Genomic DNA, 23,358 nt, shown 5'->3' with positions numbered 1-23,358 from the left:
GTATATGTATCAGCTAGGAATGCATTCTGCTGTGAATAATGATTTAAAGGCGTGAGGGTTACTGGTTTCATGAAACAAGAAATTGGGGGTGAGGATTCCAAAGCTAGTACAGTAGCTCCAGGGGCTTGTCAGAGATCCAGTTGCTTTCCATCTTCCCACTGTGATCTCTTTAGTGTGTAGGCCTTTGTCCTCATGTTTAATGACTCAGGGTTACAAGATGGTTGTTTAATCTACAGTGAGGGAATATGCCTGAATGTTGACATAGGACCACATCTGGCTCCAAAGCAAGCTGAAAAATAGGATGTTTTTGCTTCCTAGCTACAGCAGTAGGGAGGGCAAGGAAAAAGAGGCTTGTGAAAACGAAGTAGTACACAGACTAGGCCACAGAATCCTCACCTCCCTTCCTTTTTTCTTATGTATTTTAACTATTTATCGTTATAAGAGCATTAGAGACTTGTTAAAGAATATTTGGAGAAGAACAAGAAACACACAATTGTCTGTGATTTTAACATCAAAAACACTGATTACCAATATTTTAGTTGGCATCTTCTAGTCACTTCAGAAAACAGGATTGGGGTACTCAGTATACTCATTGGTGTTGGGGGTGTCACTACTCACAGTGGACAGAGGTGGGTAATACAGACACACATGCACATGCAATACATCTAACTTATTACTGCATGTATCTGTGTATTATGAGATCAGTGAGTTCATACTGATATATTTAATTCCAATCTTACATCATTCCAGTTGTCTTTTTTTTCTGTATTTGTTAGCCCTTTCCCTTTATCCTCAACATATGTATTTATTTGGTCAATTTCTCTGTAACCCATCTCCCATCTACCACCTTCCTCTCTGACCCCTCTGGATGTCTTCCTAACTCTATTTAGCTTTCAACACTGTGCCAGGCTGTTCCCTCATACGGACATGATCTCCTCTTCATGACTGAGTTCAGACAGCAATTCTAGGCTGCTTATCTGCTCTGGCTCCCTTCCTGATTCATAAGGAGGTCCCTTCCTCTAGAGGAAGCTGAATGTCCCAGCTTCTCGCTGGCCCAGCGTATACTGCACACTTCATGCTGGCACCCACCTTGCTTGATCCTATATGTTATTTTGGAACTAAACTTTATAGGAAAAGAAGGAGAGAAGAGAAAAGAAACTATTTGCCTTTTTATTTTATGCTGTTTTCTGATGTTAGAAAATTTTACATTTTCTTTAAGTAAATTGGTTAATATTTGTTGGTGACATATGATTTTAACTTTAAAATGTGATGCTCATACATATTTTTTTTCTAGGTTTTTTTGCATATGATGTCTAATCGGTTAGACATTTATTTTGTCATTTAATGTGCAGGGAATATCTAAGCTTGTATTTTTTCCTATTACTGCATGCCCACTCCCTTTTCATTACCTTTCTTATTTTCTCTTCTTGTGGCTCCCCTTATCCCTTTTCATTCTGTTTCCTTGTGCTTGTATTTACTTTTCCTCTTTGTACCACTGTTTCTATGCTCCCTCATATCTTGTCACCAGAGATCACCACCCCGCAACTTGGCCGTACAGTGTCCTTTGCTTTCCCCTCTGTCATCCTCTGAATGCTCTAGACCCACCCCATGAGTAGATGTCAGGTTTTAGTCAGTCAGGCTGAGTCATTCATAGTAATGAATGCCAAATAAACCACAGATATGTAAGGCTCTTCTCTTCCTAAGAAAGGTAGGGAAGGAGCCATCTAATTCTCTAAGATTTTCTAACCCTAGCTTTCAGTATCCTGCTGAAGTCAGCAGAATTATTTTTTATTTTTCCTTATTAGGTGACTTATCTTACCTTAAACAAAGTTTGATTTGCTCTACTAGTAGATTTCTACACTTGGGATATACTATGCAGAAAAGATTTCCCATAATGTCTAGGTCAGGTATTTTACCTGTTCGAGAAGGTGAGTTTAGAGGTTCCAGGAACATTCCAGAACAGCTCTCTCAATACTTTTTGTTCTTTCACTCCTCTTCCCCAGATAAACAGAAACATGCTTAGTATGCATGTTGGAAACAGTCACTGATGTGAACTGGTTTATATTAATGTCTTAATATGGTACCAAGAAAATCACACTCATTTCACTACTGCAGGTTTTTGTGTTACGGTATTTACATTTTCTATTATGTTTACAATATCTTTAAAGTATCAGTTTAAAGTTATCAGACCACAACTTAAAATAAGTAAGGATTAAGGGACTAAAGAGATAAAGATGAAGTTTAAAAAAAATGAGTTGGAATGACTAAAGTACAGTGAATAATTTTCCTCTCCTCTTGATTCTCAGGTGGATGCATTTGTGAGGAGCTTTGTAGTTGTTTAGAAAGATACTTATATTCTAAGTAAAGTCAGAGAAAGCAGTATGATGATGTGGTTATAATTAGGAAATGGTTGGAGATGGGGAGGGAGAAAGAGTGTATAACATTTGTGAGCTGAGTGATTTTTTTTTAAAAGTACCTTCAAGGTGAAAGTAATAAGCCAACCCTTTGCCATTCTTTCTGGAACACACGTTCCAGAGAGAGCAGTGGTATGGATAATTAGCAGAGTGGAGGTTCTCTATGCTTTTCTATTAATGTGAGCAAGGGGATGGTTGGTTCAGGTTGTTTAGTAGAAAGAGGAAAGAGACTTTTCTCCTCAAATCTTCAACACTTCCTTTTCCTCATTTTAAACTTTGTTTCTTATTTCGTAGAAGTAATCAGAAGAGAATTTCTGTGTCTTCCTATCATCACATCATTCACCCCCTGCATCTATACACATAAATGCTACCTTTCAGACTTCACTATGGATGAAATGTATCTAGTATGGCAAAACCCTTCATTTGTTTTTAAGACCTTATGCTTCTAGTCTAATCAAGGGCTTTGCTTCAGTAAGTCTTTTCTGTCTTGCTTTTTATCAGATCATTCTGTTGCTGGGCAGCTGTATCTGAGAGGTCTCTCCCTGTGCACCAGGTGAAATCTCAACCCGGACAGAGGAGGGTTCTTGACTCTGAACAAGAAAGAATTCTTGAGCAGGTTGGGAGAGTGTAAGTAAGGAAGGAACTCATTAGAACAAGAGTAGATATGAATTGCAGAGGCCTTGCAGGCAGCTGCAGAGATGCAGAGGGAAAGTTTGCTAAACATTTTCTTGGTTTAGGGCAGATTCTGTTACCATCTCCTAAGACTAGGGTCCCTTGGCGCCCTGTGTCCACTTGGATCTGCACTGTGTAGAGACTGCCCCTATCAACCTGGGGAGCCGTGGAGCATGGGATCGAGTGAGATTATGTTCTGAGAACTCCCCAAAGAAGGGAGATTTTCGTGGAAGTTCCTGCAGCTGTAGTTCTGTCTAGGTCAACTGGGTGACAGGAATTTGCAGGCCCAAATCTGAGCTCTCAGCAGCCTCTCCCTACTTATCAGGGGAAAAATGGAGACTTGGAAATAGAATGAAGTAGCAAAAAGACAAAACACAGTAAGTTGAGCAGTGAGAAATCTTTATTTAAAGAGAGACTGTAACTCTGGGGGAAAATCCTGGGACAAAATACCTCTAAAACCAAAATCAGCCAAAGTGAGAAATAAAGTTATGAAATGCTTTTATTTCTTACAAGTAGTTGTTCCATCTCTCTCTGGACCAGGCTGCAGCAGCAGAGGGTACCACCCAACCTCTCTGGTCCTGATAAAGCCTCACATGCCTTTGTAATTACCTATTGATATGTAGATGGACCACTTCTCTCCACCACTTGGAAACACCTATTGCTATGCAGATGCACTAAATCCAGGTGAGCAATTCTGGAAATTTTGCAGTTTTAACCACAGCCCACCCCTCCACAAATCTCGCCTCATAACCTATATGTTCCCCATCTTCTGTAATGGCCCCTGTGTGAGAAAATGGGAGCATTATAACCAGGCTAATAACATATAATAGCAACAGCAATTAAATCATGATAATCTTCAAGCTGGAGGCATCAGCTAGGTTCAAAGTCCTAAGCTGATTAAGTTCATAGCTCGCCCATTTCATACGAAGTCAGTAGCTGAATAGGTAGGGAGTTCAGAGCAATCATCACGTGGCAGCTGCAACAAGGGAGTATATCCAAGCCACAAGGACTGAAGAAGAAAATGAACTTACGGGCTACAGATACATGTTTTAGTGTGTCCATAAGGGATGCTATTGAGGGGACAGCAGCATACAAAGGGGGTGTGACTTTATTCAATTCTCTATAGTCCCCAGTCATATGCCAGGAGCCGCCTGGCTTTTTTCACTGGCCACACTGGGGAATTAAAAGGACTATGAGTGGGCTTTATGATGCCCACCTTCTTCAACTCATGTAGAGTTTCTCCAATTTCCTTGTGCCCCCCAGGCAATTTATACTACTTAGTATTTGTCACTCACCTAGGTACAGGGAGAGCTACAGGTGGTTGCTGAGTATGTCTCCTCAATACTGCCTTTACCATACATACCGTCAGTCTGAACTCACCTGCAGTGGTCTGTAACCACAGGCCCTGCAGGATATCTACCCCCAAAATATATTCAGGGATGCCAGAAATGTATGCAGTATACTCCTTTGGGTGTAAATGCCCTATACCCCATGGGATTTGGCCTTTCTTCACTCTAATTGCCTTACCCCCATAGCCATCTATCACAGCAGGGGTCCCAGGAAGATGATTGGAGTTGCCATAAATCAGAGAACATTCAGCTCCTATGTTCACCAGTACCAGGACACGTACATTCACAGGGGACCAATGAATTGCTAATTCTACATGTGGCCTCTGGTCCCCACCATGTCCCCCAAGGTGGGGGCCTTGACCCTTCCCTCAGTTGAACTGCTATACCCAATCATCATCCTTTGGAGGTTAGGGGGTAGGCGGAGCCTGAGTACTGTCCCCTAGAAAGTCTTACAGGGACACAGGCCAGACATGGGCTTTGCCTCCAGCTTCCGTGTCCTGGACCTCAGTGGCTGGAACTGCTGTTCTGGCTTTAATTGGTGCCACAGTTCTAATAAGATCCTATTGGGCTGCTCATCAAGTTTTTCTTTTACTACCCTGCCTTTATTAAATCAACCCACATCTGGGTCCTTGAGACCTTCACGGGGCCTTTTGCACCTCTCCATTCAGTCATACCCCATATTTCCTTCCAAGCTCTTACTGTTTCAAACACCTTCAGATCTGCTAAAGTGCGAGTACCCTCACTTATGGGTTGTCCTATGTGGGGGGCAAGAATAGTCACTAGCGACCCAAAGAGAGATGGGGGAGCTGTATGGAGGACCAGATTTCTCATTCCCATGGTGAACAACTCCTCATTGGGGCCCTTGGGTTCCATATTATAGATGATATTTTTCTCGCCCAGCTTCTTTAACACCTGCTGGAGCTCTGCAGAAGTCTTCCAGCTGTGCGTAGGTATGGTAAAATCACCCTGATAAGGCCAAACTGCCCTGATGGCTGCTGTCAGCCAATCAGAAACCGCCTATCATCTGAGGTGTGACAGGCACTTTTCAACCGCTGCCGGAGTGAAGGGCGAGTCATCAGAGAAGCCAGTCTACTCATTTCTGAACCTGACATAACAATGTTTTGCAACCCCATATCCAGAGATGCAAAGGCTATGTAGGGAGAGGTTCCAATGGCCTCTGCTGATACCAGACGCTCATATGCACGCTCATCCTGGGTATAGGGGCAGAGCATTGAGTGTTCCACAACCTGGGGAAGGGGCGGCTCCTCTCCTTCAGGAGCCTGCCATTGTTGTGTTTTTATTTTCTTAATTACAACCAGGCAGGCCTTTAATACAGGAGAGGCTGGTGCCTCGGGCAGGGCGGTGGCCTCTGCAACAGATAGGCACTCGACACCATCCCCTCATCCTCTCCCGACACCTCCTCCACCATCTCCGAGGCTGAAGGCACCACTATTTTTTCCCCTGTGACCTCCTACAAAGCAGACTCTCCTGCTGCCTCCCCCTTCACTGCTGCTAAGGAATTTTCCAGGAGTGCAACCCGTCCTCTCAGTAACTGTCTCTCTTCCTTAAGGGAATCCGATGGTCATCACCCAGCTTCTCCAAGGGGTGCTGAAGTGCGTCTCTCTCCTGCTGAAATCTCTCTCTCTCCTTGATAACCCTCTCTCTCCCCTCGATAACACATTCCACTATCTCTATGAAAAGAGGTCCTACAATGCCAACTGCTACACAGCCATTCAGAGCCTCTACGCAGTCTTCTACCTGACAGTGGACTAATTCTGCAGCTTCCGGAGTCTCCATTCTTCTCCAATTCTGGGGAAGGCCCCAGCCCTCTAGGAAGTGCTTTACCCTAGACCAACTCCCCACTAGGGGCTCCCCAGTGGAAGCACCACATATAGGGGGTTCTAGAGTGAAGCTGCACCCTCTACCTCTGCAGCCATTTGTGCCTCCCCATCATCCCTAGAGGCAGCCTGCCCAAGGGTTGTACCCATTTAGGTAGATTTCGGGTTCAGAGATCCTGCTGAGTACCACCAGATGTAACTCCCAGGGGAAAATCCTGGGGCCGAATACCTGTAAAACCAAAATCAGTCAAAGGGAGAAATAAAGTTAAGAAACACATTTATTTCTTACAAGTAGTCGTCCCATCTCTCTTGACCAGGCTGCAGCAGCAGAGAACTCTACCCAACCTCTCTGGTCTATATAGGCCCTCACACACCCTTGTAATTACATATTGATATGTAGATGGACCACTTTCTCCCCCCTTGGAAACACCTATTGATATGCAGTTGCACTACTGCCAGGTGAGAGATTCTGGAAATATTGCAGTTTTACCCACAGGGACAAAGTGTGGGTGTCCTCAGAGAGGAGGTATGCCAAAAGACTGGGGTTTCTGTCTTTCAAGGATTTTTCAAAGGGTCTGGGATATGGACTTATAAAGTGGTCTCAAAATGCTTATCTCCAGTGAGAGACATTAAGTCTCTTCTATTATCAGTCCTCCAGATAATTCTGCAAAATTAACTTAACACAAAAAATTAGTCAGTTCCTCTCTAGGATAGCAGCTTCCCTCCAGGAACATATCCAGAAAACTGCCCACCCTGCCCCCAAAGTGGATTAAGTTATTGTCTGTTTGCTAAAGAATATGTTAGGAATCTTCCTAACTTCCTGGTTTCTTAAAACCAGTAATGGAATCTTAGCTTTAAGATAGAATCCTTCCTGTTCTTCTATACTGTTGATTTCTCAGCATGTTTCATCATAGGCAGGGAAAGTTAACTATGATGCTTATTCCAGGTCCCTGCCCTACATCAATTACAGTGAATAAACATATGGTTTCTTCTTTCTTAGAAACAAATAACAATAATAACAAAACCCCCAAATCTCCTTTACATCATTTATGTGCTTGTCTTCAGAGCGAAACTCCTAGAAAGGGCTATTCTGTACATACTGCGTATCCTTTGGCCCCATTCATCTTTGAGCCCTCTTGAAGACCTTGAAACAGTTCTCAAAAAATATCTGACTTTTATGTGACTAAAAGGAATGGCCAGTTCTCAGACCTTGTCTTACTTAGCCTCTCAGTATCATTTTACAATTAACCACTTCCTCATTCCTGAAACACTTTCTTTAATTGATATGTAGGATGACAATTTATCTTGGTTTCCTGTATTGCTAGAGAGATTCCGAGTCTCTTCTCATTGCCCTGACTTTTAAAGTTTGGAGTGCACATTTCTGTTGTTCTTTTCATTCTTTGACTTTAAATACTGTCTCTTTGCCAAAGATTTCTTTACTAAACATATTGACAACTTGGTTTTGTTGTTTGTTTGTTTTCTCTCTTGAGGTCTCTGATCAAGTATGTGGTTTTCAGTGAAGCCTTCCCTGACCAACCTATATAGAAGCATGAGCATTCCCCATCACTCCCTCTACCCTAGCCTTCCCTGATTTCTCTCCTCTGGTCGAAACAATATCTGACATGCTGTATATTTACTTGCTAAAATTTAAATGAGAATGTGCAATTACTGAGTCGGGGTTTTTACTTTACTGCTTTGATGAGTCATGTCAGGGTTTTTGCTTTGTTGACTGTTGAATCCTAGTACCTAGAACAGCACCTGTCACATATTAGGAACTTAGTAAATATTTACTGAATGGAACAATGACTGGTTAGGTAACAGAAAACAGCATGCTTAGTATCTTGCTTATAAGAGCTGGAGTTGTATCATGTTTGGGTGGCAGGATGGGAACAGAGAGGACATGTGTGGGATGAAAATGAGGGCCAAGAGTCCAAGTGTCAGCTGGCTGGCACCAAACCAAAATCCTTGGAAGGAAATTCTATCTCTTTCTGAGTGATGATGAAGTGATTCATGTAGCATCAACATAGGTGATAGATTTTGGCATCAGAGTAATCAATTGGGATATCCTCATGTGGTGGTGACGGCGCCAGAATTTTTTGGTCGGTAGGAAAACAAACATGAGGTATGCTAGATGGGAGAAAAATGATTTCTAGAACTGACTGGCCCTATTAATTCTTGAAGTCTATTTGTCACAACTATAATTTTTTCAATAATACATTTTATTTAAAAAGATGAGAGACTAATGTCCCTTTCTTAAGAAGTGTTTTGGCTTATAAAGAGAGGCAGCAGAAAAAATGACAATGCATTATGTCTATGAAAATCAGTAGCTGCAATACTGTGAAAATAAGGCAATGAGATTTTTAAATTAAAAATATTCTAATTTCAAATCTCCTGTCTCTTACTATGAAAAAAGTTCTAAGGCAACAAGATACAACTATAAAAGCTCGAAATCTGTTTTAATCTTAGCTCTACTGCAAAACTAATGGAATAGCAAAATGGGAAATTACTTATGTTCTCATTACTTCAATTTATTCATATATTGAGGATTCTGGAGTGGAGTAGAGTTAGCAAATACATTTCATCTTCTGTGCCAACTGTCATCGATTGGAAGGGCAGTCTGGAGTGTTGTGTGGATAAGTATTGGAGACCACACCTAGGCTCAGCAAAAAAGAAAGCTGAAATTGATTAGTTCTGTCTGCCTTGGGTTTAGTTAGGAAAGATGAATGGCAGCACATGTGTATTGTGTCTTTCCTATCCTAGACTATACAGTTTCTAAGATACTTTTCAGTTTTAAACTTCTATTGATGGGAATGCCTAGTATGTTACAGAGTCTTTTGTAATAAAGGCAATGATAAGATTTTATGTGTAAGATATTAAAACATTATTTTAGAGACTGAATAACCACAACCATTTCTTCTAAAGATGTTAAGATTTCTATATTACTAATAGTATTTTTACATTGTGTGCGAAGTGCATCATGATAAGTGTATATAAGCAGCATATAGCAATAGCAGAGATATTTTGCCATGGAAAACTCGTTAGTATCAATGAATAAAATAATTCAACTAAATTTTTAGTGTTTCTAGCTTTTAATTTAAAATAATCTTCTAGTTTTACCCACTGGCCTTGACTCATAATAAACCCATAGGAAGTACAATTTTAGCAACCAGGAAATAAAGCATTTCAACTGCCATCTTTCCAAATTATTATAAAAACTTCTAGAATTGAGTAATGCTGTACACATTAAAAGAAATATAAGGGTGAGACCTAAGGGAGATTATGTAGTTATTTAGAGATAATTCAACTTTAAACATGGAACCTTAACTGTAATGCAAACATGGTCTGCTTTAATTTGTATTTCTTAGAGCAATTCTTCCCAGGCCCCCACCCCCAACATGCTATGTAAAAGAAATTGGAAGTTTTAGGATCAAGTACATGGATCTGATATAATTTAATCTGTTTTTCAAAGGAAGTATCAAAATGTGATACAGTTATAGCTGAAAACATGATATAAAACTTGCTGAAAAATACCACTGTGTTTTAAATACTTTTAGTGCCAGTAACCTAAGTGATCACAAGAAGGAAATGTCATTTTGTGGAAGTAAGCATGTGTTCTTCATGTAACTTTTAAATATGTCTTACTGATCTTCAAAACTTGCACGAATTTGGCACTTAAGTTTTTATATGTTATGAGTGGAAATAATTAAAGATGACTTCAGATAAATTTACTTTTAGATACTTTATTCCATGTATAATCCTGGGGTTATTTGTGGTGTTTGGATTAAGTGAACTCATTTTCTCTAATTTATCAACTTTGATATATCATCAAGGGATTTTTTTTTTTTTAGAACTAAAAAAGACATTTAGAAATCTAATTCAATCCTCTCATTGTCCTTTCCTCTCCTTTTACTTTATAGTTGATGAGACTTCTATATATTCATCTTGGTCATTTGTTTTTATTTTTGTTTTCCCATCTGTCTGTTCTTGCTCTTATTATTTTAGGCAAACACAATGAAACAAGCCAGATCCCACTTTCTAGATGAAGCTTAGTGTTAGCAGAACACCTGGTTTAAAGTGAAATGTCTGTTGAATTAATGGAACAGTGGTTTGCTTTAGACCGTGACCAAATTGTCTGTTGTATGGAATGGGTTGATAGTTTTCCACTCTATCTGATTTAGTTCTTTTAGTAAGCTGATTTAATTAACTGAATTTATTTTGCCTGCATCGCTATAATCTCTAATTAATTACGTCAAGGTGTCTGTGGTATGCAAGCCACTCAAGGGCTCAAGGCTTTTGTTTTACAAAGCAGTCTTCTCCCACTGACAGGGTCCACATTGTATTCATCTTTCAGCATCGTGGACAGTGCTTTCTCCCCAGTAGGCTCTCGGTATTCAGTTTTTTAATCTCTATGTATTCTTTTATTCTGTTCACTTGATATACAGGGTAAGAGGTTTTACCATAAATTACCTAACCCTCACCTATGTGGTTCTGATATGAATTCTTCTGGAGCTCAAGTTGAATTTTTTTAAATGTTCTCCTCAGCTCTTTTAAAGTTTCCATCTTTGAAGATCTCATGTTTTAGGACTCCATTTGGTATCTGAGATGCTTTCAGTAGTTGCAAATACTCCATTCTTTTCTTTTTCTTTTTTTAGACTTATTGAAATTCTAAAATTATTTTTTCATGGAGTTACTCATATGCTTATAGATGAAAATTTCTGAGTGAAAAGTACCTAAGGGAGATGAAGGAAATGCAGAAGTGGGAAACTTGCAGTTACCATAGGGAATTAAAAACTGTGGACAAGCTTCTCCATTTTACATATGAGAAAATGAAATCAAAGAAAGATTGAGTTGCCAGGATGCACACTCATTAGTGACTCAAGGATCCTCAGACTGCTATTCCAGTGCCTTTCCAACCCCACTGTTCTGGGAGGTCAATCGTAAATTCCTCAGATCTTCATGCCTCTTCATCTCTCTCCTGACCTTTCTTCTGTTTATAGTAAATTATAAATGGTCATTGTTTCTCCTGAAACAATGAAAAGAGGAACAGTGAAGGATGCTGCTGAGCTAGGGATGGTTAAGTACGGGAGGCTGCGTAGTGAGTAGTGAGTGGTTAAACAGGGAAAAGTTCATATATCATGTTTATCTAATATTTTCAAAGTTTTTAGAAAACTAAGTTGCATGGACTTTTACAAAGACTAGCCATCCCATAACCATCAACACTCCCCAGTAATTGTTTCCTTCCTTATTGTTATATAGAAATGCATTCCAATTTAGGGTACTTTAACTGTCAGAAATACCAGAAAGAGCTTTTGCACTTTAAGCTATCTTCCCAAACCCCTGTCCAGTAGACGCACAGTGAGAGCAATTTTGCAGCAATCCTTGTTTTGCCTTCCCATTGCCCTTTCACCCTACATGTAGCTTTCCGCTAATTATCTCTTCCTGACATCACAATAAGAGTTATACAGTGCTCTGCCTAGAGAGGTAAATTGGGGAGGTCACACAACTCTGACCTTGCTGGGATTTATTTGTAAAACCTATATTTTGTTTAGCTACGTGACACCTAACATTTCAGTTGCCCAAGTGCTAACAATTTCAAGGTTCCGATGAACTGAAATTTACCATTTTACCTTTAGGTCAGCCTCTTTACTCTGTTTCTGATGCTTATCCTTAGGTTTTACCAGCCCCAAGTCATAATAAAATGCACTTTTACTTAGTCTTCAAAAATTTGAAGAAATATTAAATGTCAGGAGAATCATTGGGCTTATTTTAATAGGCATGTTACTTAAAGAGTAAAACAATAATAGATCAAGGATCCCCCTCAATATTTTTAGCATACAGTGTGCTTTGGAAGGCAGCAATTCAGAGGGCAGTGCTCTGCTAGACCTTAGGAGAGGAATGAAGCCAATTAATGTACAATTACCGGCAGCAGTGTTTCATTTGAAGGGTTTTTTACAATGAAACTTTTTAAAAGAATAATTGTAGACATCTGCTTCATGTACCTTACCAGCGACATAGCCAGTATTTGCTAAGATCTTCTAAGCTTTTACAGCTTTACACTAAAGGACATATTGGCAATTCCGTTTTCTATATAATAGGCAGACTATGCAAAATACTGAACTAGAATTCAGCATTGTTGTAGAAATGCTCAATGTCACCAGAGCGATTGACTCGTTCCACCTGGCTTTCAGACATTTGGGGAAGCAAAACATATGTACCTTAATTGCAAAATGTAGGCTTAATGAATGTGCCGGCATTATGTTATACCAAATGTAACAATCGACAGGATGGCAAGTTACTTGAGAACATGTCACAATGTTTGGTTTTTAAGAGACTTGCCTTTGGCAATGTTTCAGAGAAGAATATGTTTCTTACATCTGCAGTCCTGTGAGCCAATAATAAAGTATTCAGCATATGAAGCTGGTATTTATTTTAAATTGCTATGTCAATATTTTTGTTTAAAAGCAGGTTTGATTCTCTGTGTGGACTTTGTTGAAGCCTTCTATCACTGCTTTTTATTTGAGTTTGATTTAGCTTCTTTTCCCCCTGATTTTGTGTTTTGCAGAATGGCTTGCATAAAAGCCTTCTGATTGGGTTGGAGGGATAAAGTTGCTATGTGAATTTCAAAGCCCAGAAATTGTAAAAAGGAGCAAACACTTGCTGAAGGCATCAGAGAAGTGACTGCAATCAAGCAGTGTTGGTTTTGTGACCTTGAAGCTTCCCAGAATAGCTACCACATTTCGAATAATGGAAGCCCTGGATTCAAATGCCTCAGGATGACCTCATCACCAGCAACCCCCTTCCTCCTACTGAGAGGCTTTATGTCAATGGTTAGTCCCGTTAGCAGGAATCCAGAAAATCAGGCTTTTGTTTTCAAAAATACAAAATAAAGGCAGCCATTATGGAATATCACATAACTGATTTAATCCTAATGTGATGTCAAAACAAATTTCCCCAGCAGTTGAAAGAATACTTTATCTACCAGAGATTCAATTGCTTTGTGGATGCTGGGTTCTCTTCCAATAAATTGTTGGGCAGTTCTGTTCATGAACTTTCACAATTTTCCATCCCGGGCACATTTCTGTAGGGTAATTAAAACAGTCTTTTTATAACGGCAGTATGAAACAGTATGCATCATGTATACACACTGAGCTGAAAAAATATTGTATTCATAAATTAAATTGGACATTTTGAAAGGTTAATGCAAAAAGCTACTTTGCTCTTGGTAATCAATAAGGAAAAAAGGATTTCAGGTAATTAAAATCTGTGAAGTGAACATTTCTCATTTGGAGCCTATTAAAAAGAATATAAGCAGACAGGCAAGAGATAAATATGGAAAACAAGGGCTTCAGGATTTTTGTTATATGTTAGCAATGGAATGTAACAACATATATTCTGAGGTCTAAAATAATATAACATGTTATTACAGATCATATAACACATTATAGAGTCTACAGAGGTTATTCTAGAGCACCTGACTTCCCACAATGGAGCAATGTTGCTGGGCATCTGCATATGGGAGTCTCTCCCTGGGCACCAGGTGAAACCTCAACCTGAACAGGGGAGGGTTCTTGACTTTGAACGAGAAAGAATTCTCGAGCATGTTGGTAGAGTGTTGGTAAAGAAGGGATTCATTAGAGCAAGATTAGAAAAGAATGGCAGAGGCCTTGAAGGCAGCTGAGAACAGGAAAGTGAAGAGGGAAAGAGAAAATTCGCTAAACATTTTCTTGGTATAGGGCAGATTCCCTTGCCATCTCTCAAGGACAGGGTCATTTTGTGTCCCATGTCCGCTTATATCCACACTGCATAGGGACGAGCCCCTACCACCCCAGGATTTGGGGAGCCTCGGAGCACGGCATGGAATGAGATTACGATCTGAGAACTTCCCAAGGAAGGGAGATTTTCAGGCCGGTTCCTGAAGCTGTAGTTCTGTCCGGGTCACCCAGGTGATGGGAACTTGCAGGCCCAAATCTGAGCTCTCAGCAGCTCCTCCCTACTTATCAGGAGTAAAGTGAAGTCTTAGAAATACAATGAAATAGCAAAGAAACAAAGACACTTACCACTGGAAAAGTGCAGAGACAAAACACAATCAAGTTGAGCAATGAGAAAGCTTTATTTAAAGTTATGCACTTAAAGAGAGAAAGACTGGAGCTTATCAGTCCTCCAGATAATTCTGCAAAATTAACACAAGAAATTGGTCAGTTCCTCTCCCGGATAGCAGCTTCCTTTGACAACATACCATCAAGACAACCCACCCTGCACCCAAGGTGGACTGAGTTACCTTGCTAGAGATAATGATAGGGATCCTATCTGTTTTGCTAAAGAATCTGGTAGGATCTTACTTCCTAACTTCCTCGTTTCTTAAAACCAGGAATGGAATCTTAGCTTTAAGATGGAGTCCTTACTGTTCTAACTATACTGTTAATAGCTCAGCTTTTTGAAAAATCAGTCATGATGCTTGTCTCCTGTCTCTGCCCTTCATCAGCAACTAAGGGAGACACTCACTGAGAGTGGAACCAGACTCCATGCCTGACAGAACTTGTTTCTGAGTACTTGTGACACAGTTTTCTTTTTGTCTGATGGAAATGTTCTTCCCTCTTTCTTTGCCATTCACAGAATTTGATCTCTGGTTCCAGGTTAAAGTTTCCTTTACCTAGACTTTAGAAATAAAGTCAATGGAATTTCTTTGATTCCTTGGTTGAAATATTTTTAGCTCTTTAGAGTCTTTCTACAATTCTGACCTTGGCTGTAGACACTAGACTTTGAAATGTCTGAATACTTGCCTCTCTGTGATGGCAAATTTTATGTGACAGTTTGACTAGACTAAGAGTTGCCCAAATAGCTAGTAAAGTATTATTTCTGGGTGTGTCTGTGAGAATGTTTCTGGAAGAGTAGCATTTTAATCATTACATTGAGTAAAGCAGATGGCCCTCCCCAGTATGGGTGGACATCACCCAGTCCATTGAGGGCCCAAATAGAGCAAAAAAGCAGAGGGAGGGTGAATTTACCTTTCTCTGCTTGAGATGAGACACTCATGTTCTCTGGCCTTTGGGCATTGAACATCAGCTCTTGGTTCTTGGGCTTTTGGATTCAGATTGGGATTTACTCTATCAAACCCCTCATCCCTGTCCCCCAGTGGTTTCAGTCCTTAGATTAATGGCCCGTCTATGATTTCTGCTTCCCTCATTTAACCTTCTGGTCTCAGACACACCACCTCTGCTAGATACAGTATGCAAGAATATATGATTAATTTTGCTTTCTTTTCAGGTTTTGTTTCTTAGAACATTGAAGTAGCATATGGTTCATTTTAGTTTTGACATAGAGTTGCAAAGATGTATTATTTTATGATGGAAGAAACTTATTTTACTAAGGATTAAAGTATACAGCTATGGCCTCTGGATAATAAATCAGTATGTATGTAGGTATGTATTTAATTATATATACAATTGTATATATAAATTATATGTAACATATCTCTCTATTTTTTCCAATGAAGGATAAGGCCCTGTGCTATGTGCTGTGCAGTGTAAGGATGAATTTTAAAATACATGGTATAGAGCACCTAGTGCTTATAACTGTAATATAGGTAGACCAGTATAAAAGTGCTATGAAAACAGAAGGGACAAGAAGGGCATTAGGTACTCAGAGTGGAAAGAAATCACATCTGGCTGATATACAGGAAAAGACTCAAAGAGGAGGCAGTATCTGAGCAGAACCAAAATGGGACAGGGAAATGGTATTCCCAGCCCAGGGCATAGGACGGCACAGGTGCTAAAACAGATTTATATAAGAGGTACCCAGAACCATAATGGATATTTGGGTGAAACTGAATATATGTGAAGGCAAATGGTGGGAGACAGAGGAATCTAAACACAATGCTAAGCATATGAACTGGATTTCTGGAAGAAGCATAATTTTTAGTGACAAAAATGAGAGAAAAATAGTGCTGTAGAGAGAAAGGACACAAAATTCTGTAACTTTGTGCCCAACTTCTAATGGCTGGCCATGAAAAGGTCACATTTAGCAATGAAGGAATACATCTGAATTTCATTGTCTGAACAAGATTTTTCATCCATAGGGAAAAAGGATATATTAAAAATCACTGGGACCATCAAGTTATGGGTAGCATATAGCTCATAGACAAAATAATACACGAGTCATGTGTTTGGCCAAATGGATCTAATAGATTGAGAATCTAGAAAAACCACTGATCAAACTTTGTGGTTCAGGACATAGTAAGTAAAATCGTTGGTTAGACAGGATTGAATGGAGAATACTATAATGGAGGAAGCAGTGACCCAAGACTTAAGACAGGGACTACAAAACAAATTCTTTCCTAATTCACTGTGTGACTTTTGGTTTTCATTCTCCTCATCTATAACATAAGGACAATCTCTATTGCTGGGCAATGTGGGTATGTTTTGCCTAATTTGCTAGTTCTTTTGAAGATCACAGTGAACAGCCACATTTCAATTGGGAGACTGTGCCAACCAATGTGATGAGGTGGGCAATTTAAATTTCTTTCTGAATATCAAGATACTAAAAATTTTGTTGAATCTGCATTCCAGATCTTGATTCACATGTTGGACACTCAGGTGGCAGTGACAGAAGTGCAGAGTGTGAGAAGCACCAGTCGGCACAGCACCCATGTTCACTGCCTTTTTGACCACTCTACTACTGGAGGAATCAGAGGAGGGTGGGAACTAGAAGCTACGACTGTAGACAGTTAAAAGCTATGACTGATGGCTCTGTAGAATAGACATGATGGTGGGCATTCAATAAAAATATTCCACCCCTAGCTTATTCCTGAGTCCATGATGCCTAAACTTCAAGTTGTATATTTCTGGGGTGCATCATTGTGGCAGATCTTAATAGTTTGTAAGACTTTTCCTCCAAGTGTGACATAATCAGTTTATGCACTTCAGGGAATGTCTGCCAATCAAGTAATAATTACAATGGAATATTTTTTAAAATTCTGGTGGTTGTATCCACCTCATACCATAATTTTCTGCACAGTCTACTCTGGAAAGAAAATTGCAAAAATAGAAAAAGGTGTATTTTCAGGAAATTATTCACAATTAATGCCAAGTAAGTAAAATTCCTAAGTGTTTAATTGTTGGGGGAAAGACAATGCTAACTTGACCTCCTTTAATTTTCATATGGAGGCCTGTGAAGCTTGATATGGTAAGGAGAAAAGCACCTTTTATTCCCAAAGGCTTTTTAAACCTGCCTTTAGTAGGCACTGTATGTCTTTTTTTTGTAATCTCAGGTTTTATAGTCTCCTTTATCAATTGTGAGAGGTGTGGAAGGCTAGTTTATATCTTTCAGAAGGGACACCTGGGTCAACAGGTTGAAAGAACTTTGAAAAGTTATTTGTATCTTTGCCAGCCACTGCATTGTGTGAGAATCACTGTAGCTAGTGTGTAAACTACCTTTGAATAAGAAGCAGTAAATGGAATTTATCAGGGGACAATGCCCTTTGTTTAGAAGGAGCAACAAAAGATGAATAAAAGGGCACAGCCAGTCTTCTGTGTTTAGTGTCCCATTTTTCCAGATAAAAAGGGGATAATATTCAATCTTGATTGTGTACAGAGGCCTTTGGTACTTTAAGGAGATGGAGGAAGAAGGGAAATGAAAAAGAAATAAAGCAACCAATATGTTCTTGAACTGTGACTTCCAGCAGCTGCATTTAAAAAACAACCATTACATTTTGTGGGTATATCTGTGAGGCTTATCCATTATGTGTGCAAACACAATCTGATTAGATTTGCTATAAGTTCATCTTGTCTACTTTTATACAGACATCACCTTCAGATGTGGGGCCACTGCAGCTATTAAATCAGGAATATTTAGCTATTATTTGTAATAAATGTCAGCAGGGCTGAACTGAAGCCAGCAGGAAATGTTCAGGGCAGAAAACACACTGACATTCATTCATGCAAATTTGTACCACTGGTAGAATTAATCATAAAGAGGGAGGGTAGAGCATACAATGCATTTATATTACTGGTTTGGCCAATTCTCCTTCTTCCTGAATATGAGAATTATAATGAATAGAAAGCAATCTGATGACAAATAGTCCCATGTGAAGTGCAGGCAGCAAGATGAAGTTTCCAAAGCAGGCCTATGTGGATTTACAGGGGACCACTCCTCCTTCCACTTTAGCCCAGCTCTCTGAGGCAGCTTTGTGGGGTCCTTTTTCCTCTTGAAAAGACATGTAGATTTAGCATACATATAACCATTACCTCTTAAAATCACAGGGACATTCTAAAGAACATTCTGTGCATATTGCTCAGTGTTGGATCAGCATTACCCTATTATAAACCAGGTTTCTTACATCACACTAGGAAGATACGGTGATAGAACTGGGCTTTTGACTACGAGGAAATAGTAGTTTATCAAAAAGGAGAGAATTTAAATCCTTTTTAATCTGTGCCTGTGTAAAATCAGGTGAAACAACCCATACAACTGAGCAATTCAGTTTCAGAGAAGATTACAATCACCATCATCAAACAATGCTATTGCTTGTTCTGAACGTCAAAGAGTATCATTTAATTCTATGAGTGAGTAAACAACACCAGGAAAGAAATAGTGTACTTATTTTTTTAGAAAAGTGAGAAAAACACAAGGTGAAAGCACACTTTCAGATTTTTCTCATTTTCTCAAAGCATGAAATTATTCACTAGGAAACAAAAACTGCTGAAAGGAGCTGACATAAAAATTATAGGTGACTTCAGAGATATTATTATTCTGGTGTTTTAGTCTTATTATTTGTATAAAAAACATTGAGAACATGAGATAAAAATATGCTTGATAGTGTTAACACAAAAATGCTCTTAAAATTATATATGAATATTGATCAAAATTAGGGAAAAGTCTTTTGAAATAATTCATGTATCATGGAAGTCAGTTCAAAGCGAGGTTTTTCTAAGTCAGTGTCATTTCCGCCTGCTGCTTTGAATCATGCACATATGTACAGAATGCATATTATAAACCAAACCCTTTTTTTAGTGATTCTAATCTCTGATGTGATCATATTTCTTGCAATATTCTTCTTAGCATAGGTTTTAGGAGAAAGCTTGTATAAGTCAAACATAAAGGGATAATTTCTGTTGATGAAGTAAAAGTTATACTATAAGTATAATAACCAAATTGAGTGACTTATATAATTAGGGATATCAGTAATGGAATCCAGGTGAGGGGATGGAATGTGTTTTCACCTATGGGTTGATTGCCTTACTAACGGAGAACGCCAGAAAAGCTGATGCAGCATTGTGACTTCGTGACTTTCCAAAACTTAGCTACTCCTTTTAACAATGTCATTGTTGTATAATTATTAATTCCATACAAAGGATTTGAAGGAATTCTGGGGACATATTTTAAAAAATAAATGGATAAAAGAGGTATATATTTATGGAAACAGTTCGCATCTATTTATAGGGCTGGTCAACATAAGGAGTGTATTTACACTGCAGATACAGACAATTAGCCTTATGTAGTCTCTGAAGCTGTGTTAAAATTTTGGCTTTTGGCTTCCTGATGGCCAAAGAGAAAAAGCAATATTATTCTTATGTGATTAAAATTGTTGGAAAGAAGAAAAAGTATAAAAAATATCAGCCAGTCAGACTCTACAATGGCCCCCATGATTTCTGCAATCTGGTTGTAGCTCCGGCTGGAGGGGGTTCCCAGCTCCAGGAAAGTTCACTCCTGATTGGGTAAGACTGAAAAATGACAATGGAACATTGTGGGTAAAAGGGTTTATACCAAGCTTTATTCTCACGGTGACAGGGTGAGTGCTGGAGTCACATCTGCATCCAGTAAGTCTACAATTCCCTTCAGCCATGGTCTCTGCCAGCCAGGGGGAGCACTGAATGGAGCTCTTTATACAGCAACACAGACAGGTGTGCAAGCATGCCTGAGAACATCGCGTGTGTGTAGTGGGCAAGGAGATTAATGGTCAGGCAAGGATCCTGGCCATGGTAACTTCCATTTCCCTACACTGATATTCATACCGTTTTAGAAACCTTTCCCCTCAAGTATGGTCAGGACCCATGACTTCTAACTAACGGAGTATGGCAAAAGTGACAGGACCTGCATGATTATGTGTAAGTGATTATGTTACATAAGATTATATCATCCATCTTGCTAGGATTCTCAAATTTTCTCCTTTCCTGGCTTTGAAAAGCAAGGTGCCATATTGTGAGCTGCCATTTGGAGAAAGCCAATGGCAATGGGAAGGTACCTGCCAGCAAAATGCACAAAGAACTAAGACCCTTTTTCTGACAGCACAAGGAGTTGACTGCTGCCAACAGTCACATGAGTAGATCACCTCCCATTCAAGCCTCAGATGAGATTGTAGCCCTAGTTGAGATATGTACTGAAGTCCTATGTGAGACTCTGAAATAGAAAACCCAGTTAAACTGTTCCTGGACTCCCAACCCACTGAAAATGTGAGATAAGTGTGTCTTATTAAAAGCACTAAATTGTGGTAATATTGTTGTGTAGCAATAAATATAAGGAGAAATATTCAGTTTCTCTGCTTGGTACTAAACCATTCTTGACTTTTTATTTATCTTTGGGAAAAGAAAAGGATTTTTTGTTTTCCCACATCAGATTTCCCCTATTCTTCCTGCTCTTACGCACTTGCTCTCTGTGTTCTTTAAAGCATTGCTTAACTTCCTTACTTCTCCTTTTTCCATCTTGAGATATTTCTCTTCTCTTTTACATCCAAAGAAAAATGAATGTCCAGTCTCTGGAGGGACTACTTGTTGTTTTCTCTTCATCTTTCTAAAAGATTTTGATGGTGCTTTAAAAAATAAGCACAGCACAATTTTAACCATGAAAGTACTACGAATACTTTTATAAGAGAGATAATAAAATAAAGAACATTATTTATTATGTGTCAAGCTCTGTTCTAAGTGCATGTATGTTAACTCATTTAACATTAATAAAAAACTTTGTTCATGAAACTATTGAAACAGAGAGGTTGAATAACTTTCTTGATATATTTGTTAAGTACAGATTGGAATCTGATTCCCAGCAATTTAGTTTCAGAATCTGTACTCTTAAGTACTATGCTATCTTGCCTCTAAAAGACTATTAATAGAAGGCAGCTATTACAGTGGGTGTGATTGAATGTAAAGCTGTCTAAGTTTGCTGGAGATACTAGCATAGATTCAATGTGCTAAGTCATTTAATTTTCATTGTGTAAGAAGATATTTTTGAAATAGGCCGTATAATGAAAGAGATTCAAAGAGTTGTTTTTGAAGTCACCTTTGGCTTCCATATTGGGCATGTGGTCCAAATCACTTCCTCAGTGGGAGGCTCATTTCAGTGCCAATTTTGATTAATCTGAACTTTATATAAGAAGGCAGCATTTTCCGTCCTCTTGATTATTATCTTTGAGCCTTTGAGTTAAGTGATAGAACCAAATGTTGTCTTTCAGAACAAATCACCTTTGGCCTCCTGTAGCCATTCCTCTAGCTCTACCTTTCTTTTCCTGATTTTCAAATGTTTATATAGTGTAATAGTTAATTTTATGTTTCAGCTTGGCTGGACTGCAGCATCCAGACATATGGCCAAACATTATTCTGGATGTTTCGGTGAAGATGTTTTTGGATGAATTAACATTTCAGTCTAAGGACTTTGAGTAAAGCATATTGCCCTCTGTAAGGTGGGTGGGCCTAATCTAATCAAATGAATGCCTGAATGGAACAGAAGATTTATCAGCCTAGCGTGAGAATATTCTGCTAACAGCCTTTGGTCTTGAATTGCTGCATCAGCTTTTCTTAGTTCTTTGACTTGCTGGCCCACAGTGCAGATTTTGGAATTGCCAGCCTCCAAAATGATGTAAGCTAATTTCTCGAGTAATATTTCTGTATATGTATACACACACGCTCTAATGGTCCTGTTTCTTTGGAGAACCCTGACTAATATAGTAGCTACGTGCTTCAAGGGAGGTTGATTCTCCTTTCACCTATTGGAGGTGAAAATGAAATGTTAGAAGAATTCTATGGTGGGTATTTTGGGAAAAGTCTCGTTGATGATAAAAGGAGGTATAAAAGAGGAGACCCTCTCCTTTATGGCTCTGGACTTATTGGCTGGTGACACACCAGAATCAATGCTGGTCAACCTGGGATGAGAGAAGAAGGTAGTCAGAGAAACCAAGGCAACATGCTTAGCATGGCAAAGCAGGAAGCTGAGAGATTACAGTTGCCCGAGATATCATCGAGCTACTGAATTGGTCATCCTTATAACTCTCCACTTCTTGAGATATGAGATGATAAATATCTATATTGTTTAATCAATTGTAGGTGAGAATTTTACTTGCTTCTGAAAATATACTAATGGACATTGTTAACCAAAATAAATGTCTCTAAGAAGTTGGACAGATTGACTTGTGGTGTATAATTATTAGATATTGATTACCAGATCAGGTTACAACCTCATATATAGAGTCTAGGCAGCTAATATACTTGAAGGAACCACAGATTGTGGTAGGGACTATGGGGTACCCGAAGAGGGTATAATCTGCCAAGGGGCAGTTACTTAGTCCTATGAGTAGCTGTCATTTGAAAATATCTTCATACTGTCTGGCTTTTTGAATTTTCTAAATAATCTAAAAATCCTTGTTTTTTCTTTGAAATTTCCCAACTTTTGAATGTTTATAATTAATTTAATTTATAAAAATTAAAATATGAGTGGGCCAAACAATCAAGGTTGAAGGCCAGAATCTACCCATAAGCATCTAGTTTGCAACTTGTGACATAAAAAGTGGTGAACTTCTGCCAAATAAAATAGTTTCTTGTTTTATTTTGTAATTGTAATTAATGTTTGGCTCTTCTTTCTTGTACTACAGAGGTAGCAGGACTAGTGATCTCTTTAGGCCATTCCTGGAAAATGGTAATAAAACCACATTACGTGAATACAGGAGAACGCTTATCTTCCTATGTGCTTTAATTGAAAAACAATTATGATATAAAGTTTAAAAGGTGGAAGGAATGTAGAATACATTTTTGTTTTCACTAAAACTTTAATTGGTATCTATTCATCAAGACATCACTTTCTCTGCAAAAATATTCTTTGATT

This window comes from Manis javanica, chromosome 1 (genome assembly GCF_040802235.1).
Source record: "Manis javanica isolate MJ-LG chromosome 1, MJ_LKY, whole genome shotgun sequence".
NCBI classification, from domain to species: Eukaryota; Metazoa; Chordata; class Mammalia; order Pholidota; family Manidae; genus Manis; species Manis javanica.
The sequence above is the reverse complement of the archived record's forward strand: the minus strand, read 5'-3'. Positions refer to the sequence as shown.